Raw genomic sequence first — 12,089 nt, 5'->3', positions numbered from 1 at the left:
GATGTTTTACTCCCATCTAGTGCTTTTTATTAAAACTGCTGGTGCTGTGTTTCTGACATGGAACTAGTCTGAGCTGATCAGACATCACCTTATTTCTAACCTAAGTGTTCACCAAATTTCTTTCCAGCTGGCTGTGAAAATCCACAGCTCTTTGATCCTTGCTGATGTAGTGGAAGTACAGGAAAGAGGGAGATCCCTGCAGACTTTTGCTTCTGTAAAAAGTCTTTTGTGTCTTTCATGTACAAGACACTTCTTTTGTGATTGTTTTCTTGTCAGAGGAATCTTGACACTTATGTTTGTTTGAAGCAGGTTTCTTAAATACATTCTTGTTGATATTGATGGGAATGGGGAGGCTGCTATGCTAAATATGAATGGTGTACTTCAGTGATCCATATTGGGACCAGTGTTATTTAATATCTTCATTAATGACATAGAGGGATGAAGTGCACCGTCAAAAAATTTGCAGATCACACTAAGCTGAGTGGTGCAGTTGTCACACCTGAAGGATGGGATGGCATCCAGAGGGACCTAGATAGGCATAAGAAATGTCCCCATCGGAATCTCATGTGGTATAACCAGACCAAGTTCAAGGTGCTGCACCTGGGTCAGGGTAATCCCAAGTACCAGCACAGGCAGGGGGTTGAACAGATCCAGAGAGCCCTGCCCAGAAGGACTTGGGGGTGCTGGTGGATGAGAGGCTGGACATGACCCAGCCATGGGCACTCACAGCCCAGAGAGTCAGACGTGTCCTGGGCTGCATCCAAAGCAGCGTGGCTAGCAAGGGAGAGAGGAGACAGATATCCCACGTGCCTGCATCACTACAGGCAGTGGGAGAGCCCCGGGCTGAATGAGCTCCTGGGCCCAGAGGAAGCTGGTCCGTCTGTCTGTGCATTCAGTGTGAGACTCATATAAATAAAAAACCCTGAACTCTTCCAGGGAGTAGCTGATGACCAAAGATGGGTCACCCTCTTCAGGTGAGTGTGTCAGGGTTTTCTGTTGGTAGCACCCCATGTGGGAGGGAGGTGAGCATCCAGGGCAGAGAGGTGCTGGCACAGTACCAGCTGTGTGTTATTTGTGTGTCTGTTGCTCATTTGCTGTCCCTTGTGCTGCTTATATCACCAGTTGTTCCAGCTTGGGTTGAGCCAACCTCTGTTTTTGGCTTAGGTAGCAGCTGTTTTTTACTGAGTGCTTTGTTCCCCTCTGGCACCCTCAAAGACCTGTTCTGATACCAAAACTACAAGCTCACTTCCACCTCTGGGTGCTGCTACTGCACTGACCCTAAATTTTCTCCTCATCTTTCTTTTTCCTTTGCAACATTCCCATTTCATTTGTCTTCCAGCAGGATACGCCGTGCTCTGTTTTCATTCTCCTATTCTTCCAATGAATATCTAGACAAAGCTGTTTTGCTCTCTACTTAGTATGACATGGTCTGCTCTATTTTTTTTTACCTTTCCTTCACTCTTCATGGTCAGTTAAACCTCATCAATGAAAATTCAACTCTATTCCATCTAGGAGCAGAGACCATATTGCTCAGAGCTATAAAATTCTGTGTTTACTTAGCATAGCAATGATAATTTTTGCAAGTAGGTAGTGAGACTGCAGAATAAGACTTCCAACAGCAGAAAATGCACAAATGCATGAAAAATATTAAGGAATATTTATAGTCAGGTAAATATCAAATACAATGCACTGATTAATATTCCAGTGGGATGAACTTTGATAAACTGGCATGCCATTCTGCAGGTTTTATTTTTAACAGATGGGAGAGAAAAACAACATTTGGTCTAGAGCCTCTCTCTGTCTGAGTGAGGTTTTGCTCATTTTGGGGGCTGCAGCTATTCTAAACATGGCAACTTGATTTAATTAGCTGACTAGGATCCTGCTTTGTCAGTAGTTTTTTGTTATTGTTGCTTTGTTGATTTTTTTCTTGTTAATTTTTATTTTTTTGCCTAAATGCACTTTCACAAAACTGACAGTACCCAGATCTCCCAGACTTCTCTGGCCAAGTTTCTGTCTGAAATGTGCAAACAGAATAGCTGACAAAATAATACACATGTCCATGCTGGAAACCTCTCTCTTCCCTTTTTTAGGGAAAATTGAATATCTATTGATTCATCGTTTCTACCAGATGGGGAGCACAGCAGTAATTCCTTTGTGTTTTTGAAAGCAGTATCTTTCACAGAGTTTGTTTCGGTTGACAAGTTATTTTCCCTCTGATTTGAATCTGTCTTTAATGTGTTCTGTTGGGGTATTGACTACACGAACAGACAAGCTCTGATTACAGCTCTTGCATGGCTGCCAAGGTCCTGCAATGAGCAGGGAGCTGATTTAGTCTGTTCCCCTTGAAAGCTCAAGACTTCCTAAGGATGGAATAAAAAGCTCTAGGTCCATTAAGCAGAGATTGTGATGCCTAGGAGAGATGCAAAGGCAGTCAGGCTAGACAACAATGCTATGTCCTTTGTGCATATTTAAGTGTGGCACCATAAAAGGGCTCGTGCCAAGTCCATCTGAAATGTTTGAGGACAGCCTTACTGAAAATGCTCTGTTGTCTTAAATAGGAGTTCCAATTACAGCACAAATCCAGCATTATGGGTCTTCTGTTTTGGGTCTTCTTTCTTTCTGTTTTCTGCTCAGCATGTTGTGCTGAGCTAGGCTTATGGGGAGAAGGCAGGGGAATTAACCTGAGCTTAATAATTTTATATTACATCAATGATGCAATATCAAGTTGCAATACCAACTTCTTCCTAGGTATGTGGAGTAGATACCACATGGAGTGTTGAACCAAAGGAATGGTTGTGGGAACCTCTCTGGCCAGCTCTCCCAAGCTTTGTGTGACACATGTCCCTGAGTGTCTGTTTTTCTGTTGGCTGGTTTCAGTCTCATTTGAAATGGACATCAAAGTCCCTGTTGATGATCTGGTATCAACCAATGAAAAAAAAAATCAAGAAGGCTTCAGCAGTGTGAAAAAAAAATCAAGAAGTTGCCTCTGTGTGTGTGATTGCTGGCCAACAGGTGTTTTCAAATTGGCTGCCACAGATGTTTCACTTTCTTAGTGCTATCAAAAGCAAATGAGAGCAGGCAGAAGCAGTTACTGCTCCTAGAAGAAGAAACTTTATGGGATATGTCACAAATCCATGGGAGAGAAAGTTTGACAATTTCTGATGTTCACAGATCAGCTAGGGTATTTGGTTGCTTTTTTCTTTTGCGAAAATTCTGATTGTTATGTTAGTTTGTTTTTTAGTTTGCTGTTTAATTTATTTAAGATTAAAAGTTGTTAGAAAAGTCAAGCAAAGCAGAATTTTTGTTCAGTGGTTTTCCCCTGTCCATATTCCAGATACCCCCCTTCTCCTCTGAAGTGCTCCCGATACGGAAACCAAGGCAGCCGGTTGCTGGCTGAAGAGCAGGTTTTCTGCAGGGATTGGAGCCATGTGTGTGAACAGTGAGAGCTACAACAGTGCCGAACCTGGGGAGAAGGTCACAGCAGTCCCACAACTATATACTGCTCATTTAGTAGATTCAGACACAGCTACCCTGCCTACACTGCAGTTTTTTAATGCACTTGAAAACTATCATTGCATATATTTGCATATATTTACACGTTATGTGAGCATATGCCTTGTTTTCTGAACATGGGGGCATTTATTGCCTGGACTCAGTGCTTGATGTACTTGATGGCAGAAGCATCTGAAATCCACTGCCAACATCTGTTTGGTACCAGGAACACGAAGTACTCACAGTCAAGTGTGGGAAGTGCCCTCTTAGCTCCAGCACAAAACGCTTTCTGTTCACAGCAGCTTTGTGCAGGCAGAGGGGTCATGCATGTTCCAATTCTTTTCTGCATATCCACACTCTGGGTGACTCTTTAAAAACCCAAAGACCTCCTCCTACCTCTGCACAAATGAGGATGGGAAGAATGTTTTGGGCTCAAACAAAACCTCCTGAGAGTTAGGTCAGAGAAATATAATATAACTGTAACTTGGCCCTTTGTATGCACAGCTAATTAGACTTTAATTAAAATATTATGTTCTGTTATTTTTCTGCAGACGCCTGCCTCAGTAGGTGCCCAAGAGAAGAGCAGAATAAACTAATGAGAAGGAGCAGGACTGTGTAGTGAAAGCACTTTCTGTCTGGAGAACTCTGGCTTTGCTTGCTGGAGAAGTCTGCAAATGCATAATGAATGAGGCAGGATGCTGCAGAAAGACATAAAATGGTCTCAGAGGGGATCCTTGACGCCTTTGTGGAGAACTAGGTTCTACAGCTTGCTCAGCCACAAACTTTGTCTCTCTCCCATAAACAGAAAAATTGACCACAAAGTGCATGATTCTTATTTTCTCTAATGTCCAAGGTAAGACATTCAGGAGTTTTGGGGTTTTTTTAAGAAGAGGTATCTGCAGAGCCAGTTGGTGAGACTTTCGTCTGGTTGCTGAGCTATAAGAATGCTCAGCACTCTGGAAAATGGGGGTCTCAGTATCATTATTCAAAATTTGCAGGAGCAATTGTTAGGCCGGTACTTAAATTTTCCCATCTCTTAGTCCTCTGTTGGTAAACTGAGGAAAGTAATTTTTAAATATCCTAAACAAACTACAAGGAATTCTTAGTATTTGTAGAGTACAAGATACTGCAGTGGGAATAACTGGAAGGAAAGCACAATTTTTTTTTCTGAGGCAGGATTTAGATGATGTAAAGTAAATAAAGATAAGGGATTTCTATTATAGTAGCAGAGCAGAAATAAATAAAAATATTTAACCGCTCACTGAAGAAGAGCCTTTGTATAAAAATATCATCTACAATCACGTAATTAAAGCCTGTATTTTAACTCGAAGCTGAAGTAAGGAAGCTGCGTGGGTGCTTTTAGCTCTTACATTTCTTAGTCACTGAGTTTCTGCTTTAATAGGTAGCTTTTCAGATGTAGTTGTATTTGTAATGGCATGGTAATAACTTCCATAACATAAGCTTTGCATCGCATTAAAAGCACACATCTTACTTTATGCAGCTCAGTAAACAAAATAATCCACTTCTCTTGCTGACACTCATCTCCTTCCTACATCCATCTCTCTGTTAGTCACCGCTGTGCTCTCGGGGACACAACACGTTGGCCAGAGTCATGGGTTTCCTGCAGCTTTATCCAACACCAGTTTATCCAGCTGGCACTTGAGCCTCCCCTCACTGCCTTTGGACCTGCACAGCCCCTCACAACAAATGTCAGCTGACAGATTCAGAGCTGATTCTTCAGTTGCCAGCTCTGCTCTCTCCCCAGCTTTTGAAGCCTCCATGGCATCCAAGGGTTGCACTGGCAAGTCTTTGCTGAACTTGACATCTATCAAGTCAGTACGGAGTAGTGGTATTGACTATTTTATTATTTTATTTTTGCTTTGCATCAAGTGCTCCTGAATTCTCCCATTTAATCCCACTTGATAGGAGTTTGTGTTTATTTTGTGTTATTTTCTTGGCAAGCATTTCCTTTGTCCAGCTGTGGATTTTTACAGTGATACATGATTTCTCTTTCTTTCTCTTGCAGGGAATAAGGGGTGATGAGGAAACAATGCTGGCCACTGACCACCACCCCACTACTGTACTTTTCAAGGCCATGGAGTTGTGTGCACCTGCAGAAGGGTGTGGTGCTAACTGCAGGAAACCCGAAGCCAGGATATGTTTTACAGCAAGGCACTTAAAATGCAGGATCATAAGAAATGTTTGCATTTTAAAATGTTTTATCTTATGTTTAAAGGACAGTGTTTCTGACAGGGGAAAAAATATATAAGGGCATTAAATTGCTTTCTTTGCAGGCAATTAAACAATGAATCCAGTATGAGGCATTTAAATAATTGTAACAGATGTTTATTGCCTAGTGCAGTTTACTGCATCCTATTATTCCCTTTACATACAGGAGAGAAGAACACATGACAAACTATACCATAAAAGAAATTCTTTACTGCTTTGTGAGCAATGTGGCTGTTTCTCTGACTTCTTAATTGAATCACCTTGGGAACGAGTTGGTAATAAACAGTATTTGGAGAGCAGGCAAGTGACTAACTGCCTGAAGGAGCGGCAGCAACTGGTGTGCAAAGACCTGGGGCTGGCGGTAAATACCTCTGAGTAAACAAACTGCAGTGGGATTGCTCCAAGAGTGATGCTTAGCTTCCTCTCATTAGAGGATTTCAGTGCCTCCTAAGGCTATGTTATTCTGGAGACTGTCCTTGCCTGAAGTCCATTTTGTGTGCTCCATTGAGAGAGGAAAGGTAAGATTCTAGGTCCTTAGATGGACTTTTGATAGGACATTTGTAATCCCATGTTACTTCAAACCTGCTGTGTGGTTTTATTTCCTGGACCTCATCCCCATGAGGTAGGGAAACATTTCAGTCTGCCCAAGATGTCGCTATAGGGGTGGATGTCCTCAGCCAGGCAAAAAGTGCACAGAGCCCTGCTGCCTGTGATCACCCCTGGCAATAGCATCTGGGAGATTACTAGGAAATTATGAAGGACAAGTCTGTGTGTGTTATTTCCTACAAATACTCTCCAAGTATTTATTTTGCAAAGCCAGTTATATTTTCTATGTGTTTAATAATGTATTCTTTTGACCAGGTAATTAATCTGTGTATTTATCAGTGATTTTTCTCATCTATTCTTCCCTTGAAGAATGTCCTGCAGACATTTATTGTTCAAAGTAGTCTGTGCGAGGCTGTAGGATAGTAAATGCTCTAGATAAACTCATAAGGTTCCTCAGCTAGTAAAAGAAAGGCTCTACCTTCTGAAAACAAAGAAAAAATCTTCAGCAACTCCCTTCCCACTCCCAAAGCCTCGAAGTCCTGTAGACATTTTAACTCTTGCCTAGTATCCCTACTGTTGTCTTATCCCTGGTTTTGGCTAAAATTTGAGGGGTGTTTCACTGAGTATTTCTTTCCAACTTTCTGGCTCAGTTCAGCCGAAACTGTTTTGTGATTTCAGGTCAAATTTGGCAAAATTTGAGAATTTTCGAGAGTCTAAAGACATTTATATTTGACGGGTTTTTTCAGGAAAATTTCAATGTTATTAGCACACATAATAGTTGGACAACAAGTTTTGGTGCTGTAAATAATGAAAGAAAGAAAACCTTTGTTTTCCCAGTGCCCTTTGCAGGGAGGAAAGTGGTGCCAATGGTTTCTTCCTCACTCTTTTTTTCCTTCCTTTTTTCTCCCTCTGCCACATTTGATTTGCCATTTTGACTCTAACACCCTTTTAGACCTTGCTCGTTTCTCACTGTCTGCAGCTCCATGTTATGTTAAAACTTACTCTATATGTTGCCTTTTATGTGTGTTAGATCCTGTGTTTTGCTCTCTTCCTCATCCCTAGAATGAGCTTTCTCCAGCCCCAGGTCTTCACTGTAACTGGCTGTCATCGAGTTGTTTATAGCTGTGGGACCTCCTGGCCCAGTCTGTGTCCCTTCTGCCATCACCCGTGTCAGCACTCCTCTGTAGCCCCTGCACTGTGTTCCCCTCTCAAGGCCTCTGTCCTCTCTAGTGCATCTTTACCTTAGAGTGGTGCATATCTCGTTCTTTATAGAAAAACTTCTTGTTGCCGTGATCTGCCTAAAATTACTCTTGTATCACGTCAAGGTAGACAGAAGTAAAGCAAATTATCATCAGAGAAACTGCTGTTACAGATGAACTGAGCTTTGATGATGTTTCGGAATTGCTCTGGTCTGCTGGTACCTGCCCTTTCCTGGTACAGCATTTCATCCTCGGGCAAGCTGCTGTTACACGCCTGACCTTCACAGGGGTCTGCAGCAGAGACACGCCTGGCTGGAATGCAGGTAGGGCAAGGAGGAGGGGGGAGCAGAGGAGAACCAGCCACAGCTGTAGGATGTGGATCAGTGCCTCTGCTGCTCAGGGTTATCAGGAGCTTTTATGAAAAGTCCTGTCAGTCTGTCAGAAACCCTTCAGCAGGTTTTGATCTACAGCTTGTCCTGGCAATGTACGTGGGTAGCAGATGATAGCTGAACTGGGAGTGCTTAAAGTTTCTTTCCTCTCTCTCTCTCTCTTGATTATTGAAAGAAGCCTTCACTGGAAAAACTGAATCGCTTCCCAGATGTCCTTGGAAAGACGACATTCTTTCCTTAAAGCTGAAGAAATCCCGGTGTAATATCTCAGCTCTGATTTGGGGTTACTCCTGGGTGAGCCACTGGGCTTCCTTTAGAAACAGAAACCACCCCACATGAATAGGGACGACAGAAAAAGTACTGATGGAGGCTGACAGAATAATATACAGAGGAATCATCTATTTAAAGATGAGGACAACCTGAAAGGCCTCCATTTGGAGGTTGCCTACACCTGCCTATGCAGCTCTGAAGGGGATTCTCTTCATTGGAGAGTCTTGCCCATAGCTTCTTTGGATACATCAAGCAAGAGCCTTACCTGCCTCTGTACCTCTGAATCATCCCCACAAACAACATGACACCTCAGGGAGAGGTGAGTGGTGTGTGCAGATCTCAGTTGTGCTGAAATCAGAGCAAACGTTCATGCAGTGGTGGAACCTGGAGTCTTCTTCAGAGCAATTAGGTGAGCCCTGGTCTCACCTAGTCTGACCAAGCTCAGTGGTGGCACTTGGGGACCAAAGGGTGAAAGAGCCATCTTAACCCTTAGTTTTCCATCTCCACCTTTCCCACAGCTTGCTAAAACCAGCCTTCTGTCATTTCTCTACTAAGTGAGACTCTTAGCAACAGCTTTTTAGTATGTTAGAAAGCAATAATCAAATCAGGCTGCCTTCTCGCTGAAGCAGAACAAATCCATGGCTGTGTTCCCAGCTGTAAACAAAGGTAAACAGATGTGGGACTGTGGTCATCTCCTTCCCAGCAGGAAGGATTATCAGAAAAACTCCATAAATAATGAAAATGTAAATGGGGCATAAAATTCATTTTTAGATGAAACTGAAAGCCCTTTGTACACCCGCTATCCAGTTTAGGTAGAGAACAGTGCCTGGCTCACCTTATAAAATTAATTTTCTTCTTGGTGAATATTTTAAAACTTTGAATTCTCAAGAATTCCCCTGTCATATTTGATTGTTTGTTTTCCTCGTTTTGTTTGCTAGCTACTTAAAACGAAGAGGTTTTCTTATCAACGATTACCTTTTCCTTTTCCTTTTTAAATTTTTTTTCCTATTTAGAATGCTTCTTAGTCTGCCAGATCCCTCAGCTGCACACTATCCCCTTTCCCAGATTGTATCTCAACCTTTTAGGCACCAACTCATGCTTGTATTTGTGTTTTCACAAGCAGTATCAGAGTAGCAGCCAAGAGGAAAATAGGAAATAATATAAATTTGAGGCCAATACAGCTGCATTCTCACTTCATGTCTCATCATTGGACATAGAAAATGGCATGTGTTATTATTCCCTATGTACATTGTTATAATCATTGCCATTTGCAGATTATTTTAGAGACTGAGCCTGTCTTCAGGGAAAAAAGAACCAACAAAGCAGAACAGCCCACCCTTCTGCTATACCTCCAGTCTCAACACAAAATCTGTTGTGGTGGATTTTATATTGAAATAATGACTGCCTTGAAATCAAGGAGGGGCTGTATTGTGGCTGAAGTACTGCTGGCTGCCAAAAACCTCCCTGGAGAGTTCTCCAGAGCCTCTGTGCAAACTGTGGGTCCCCTTTGGAGTTGGGTGGTTTGGGAGCTAACTGGGTTTCCTTCACCTGCACAAATACACCGCCTCTTGTTTGGGATAAAGGGAGATTCCTGAGCTCCTATTTCTCAGCTTTAGATGAAAATCATGTCAAACTGGGGATGCTTCTGCCACATGCCAACATAGCAGTAGATTTATTTCTTTTTTTTTTTAACAGAAAATGGTATCAGGGAACTTCTGATGACTGAAGGTAGATCCCAGAAGATGTCAGGCTAGCCTTCAGGAGGAACCTCTGCTGGAAGCCAAGCACTGGGCAAGCAGTTAATGTGCTTCAAAAACAAGCCCTTCAGAAGTATTCAGGCTGCATTCAGTATTGTCATAGCATGAGGTCTTAGCTTTCTGTGAAAGGAGAAAGTATAACTGCACAGAAAAGCTTGGTAAAGGCACCTAGACCCGAGGCTGCTGGTGTGAACTCATTGAAATTTGTTGGGGGATGATGAAATAGCAGCCAAAACACCACCCCATCATAGGGCTCCTTTTAAAAATAAATCTTAGAGTGAAATTTCCTCTTTCCCGTGGGCCATGCGTGTTTCCGCGTGCTTGGCAGGTCAGCAGTGGGGCTTGCTGCTCACAGGTGCCACTGCTGTGGGCACAGGAAGCTCCCTCCCTGAGCCAACAGGACACCACAGGAATTCACAGACATGGTTTATGTCTGCCCAGAGGTGCATCCTCCTTGTCATGGCCACAAGCACGGTGCTCTGCCATGGCCACAGACACCATTGCTGGCCATCAGCCTGCCCCAAGAGCACTGCCCGCGGCTCCAGCACTTAGAACCTGTCATAATCCTCGAGATGAGAAGCATTACTGCCACATTTCTGCTGCAGCATTATGGATTATAACAATCCTGTCCCTTAGGAAACAGTTCCAAATTTATTTTCTTTCAAAATGGACAGAAAAGTAGAAAATTGTGAGTGTTTCTGCGGAATGCAAATTAGAGGAAAAGCAGTTTGGAAATACCCATGAGTTTTGACAATATCAAGTTGTTCGGTTTTTGTTCCTTTTTTAGTCATGTCCAAATACTAAAAGGCATAATGTTTTATAAAATGGGTACACACAATTTTAAAATATGACAGCAGGCAGAACATAGCCCAATAATCTGATGAATCCAAATTATATATTTAAATATTACTGAAATAAACTCTGGCACTTGAAATTGCATCCCAGCCCTTATCCAAGTTCCCTCTTTCTCAAACTTATTTGAAGGTATTATTCCTGTGAAAATATCTGCATTAAAAAAAACTGTCTATTTTTTTGAGAAATCTTGTCTGATTTGCTTAAGCATCCATAGTACACTATACTTTACATTTCATCTCTACAAAAACTGGTGAGGATGCTGCCTCTGTAGGAGACATTCCCTCTCATGAGTGAGTAGGGGAGCTTTTTCTTTGGAATGGGAAGAAAATAAAAACCAGTTTGATCCAGACCAAAATGACAAAGTTTTATTTTAATCCTAATGAACTGAAAACCATTGATTGCAGCTTGGAACAAAAGAAGTGCTCTTTGAAATAATTTAATTTTATTTCTATTCTGAGAATCCCTTGGCAAAAACAAGACAAATGCAGCAAATGCTGGGTTTAGATACATCTTGCAGGTTGTTGTGTGTTATGATTGCCTCTTCACCTATATAACTGAATGTGAAGTCACCTCTTCTGCTGCTTGGAGCACTTAGAGAACCCCTCCTGAGTTTAACCTCATCTTTTATGGGAGATCATTTACACCCTCAGAGACTCCCCTAGCAAACACCATGAATCAGACAGTACCCTGGGATGGAGAAATGCCATCTCTCCAGCTGATGGTTTCCAGTAAAGCAGTTTAATGTTTATTGGAACAAAGTCTGGAACATAAGGGTTTCTCCTCTGAGCGGAGTGCCCTCACCAGATGACAACTGATCTGGCTCATTGAATGTTTTAGTCTTTCTGGAAATTATATCAATTCCAGCAGGAGGAGAAAATTAAGTAAATTTACCCCTTAGTGCCCAGAGCTGTGCTGCTAATGTTGCTCTCTTGAAAAGCTCTGGTCCAGGTCTCCTCCTCTACTCTGGCAGACCTGAAGCCAGGTTTGGGGTAGTGCACGTGTTCAATTTCTCTTTTTTGGATTCATAGGGGCAGTATGGGAGGGACGAAAAGAACTCCCTGATATTTTTAAGGGAGAAGAAGGAGATTTAAAATATTGCAGTGCTGGCAAGTGTTTGGTCTACATGCAGTCCACAGAGGTTTCTCCTTCCCTTGGATGCAGAGACACAGTGGAGCTCCCATTATGGTGTACCAGTCCTAGATCCTTTTCTTCTACATTTCTGCCTTGGCTGATGCCTGGATAAGCCAGTCTCTGCAGTCTCTTTAAGTGATGTGATGAAGAGGATGATAAAGTAAGGTTTGATGCCAGAAAGAAAAACAAGTAAGTGATGATTTAATATCCCAGCCCATCTC

At 42.3% G+C, this 12,089-nt stretch overlaps 1 long non-coding RNA gene across 1 annotated transcript in view; it reads left to right on the top strand.

Annotated features, from left to right (window-relative positions):
- The first annotated feature begins 831 nt into the window (after window positions 1-831).
- Window positions 832-12,089, top strand: part of LOC148225351 (uncharacterized) — a 73,847-nt gene continuing 62,589 nt past the window's right edge. Inside the window, exons 1-3 of the long non-coding RNA XR_015806101.1 lie at window positions 832-974; window positions 4,044-4,345; window positions 5,519-6,239. This is a non-coding gene — a long non-coding RNA (uncharacterized LOC148225351). The remainder of the gene's footprint in view (window positions 975-4,043; window positions 4,346-5,518; window positions 6,240-12,089) is intronic.

Source organism: Sturnus vulgaris, chromosome 1, assembly GCF_052056855.1.
Source record: "Sturnus vulgaris isolate bStuVul1 chromosome 1, bStuVul1.hap1, whole genome shotgun sequence".
In the NCBI taxonomy this organism is placed as follows: domain Eukaryota; kingdom Metazoa; phylum Chordata; class Aves; order Passeriformes; family Sturnidae; genus Sturnus; species Sturnus vulgaris.
The sequence above is the reverse complement of the archived record's forward strand: the minus strand, read 5'-3'. Positions and strand labels throughout refer to the sequence as shown.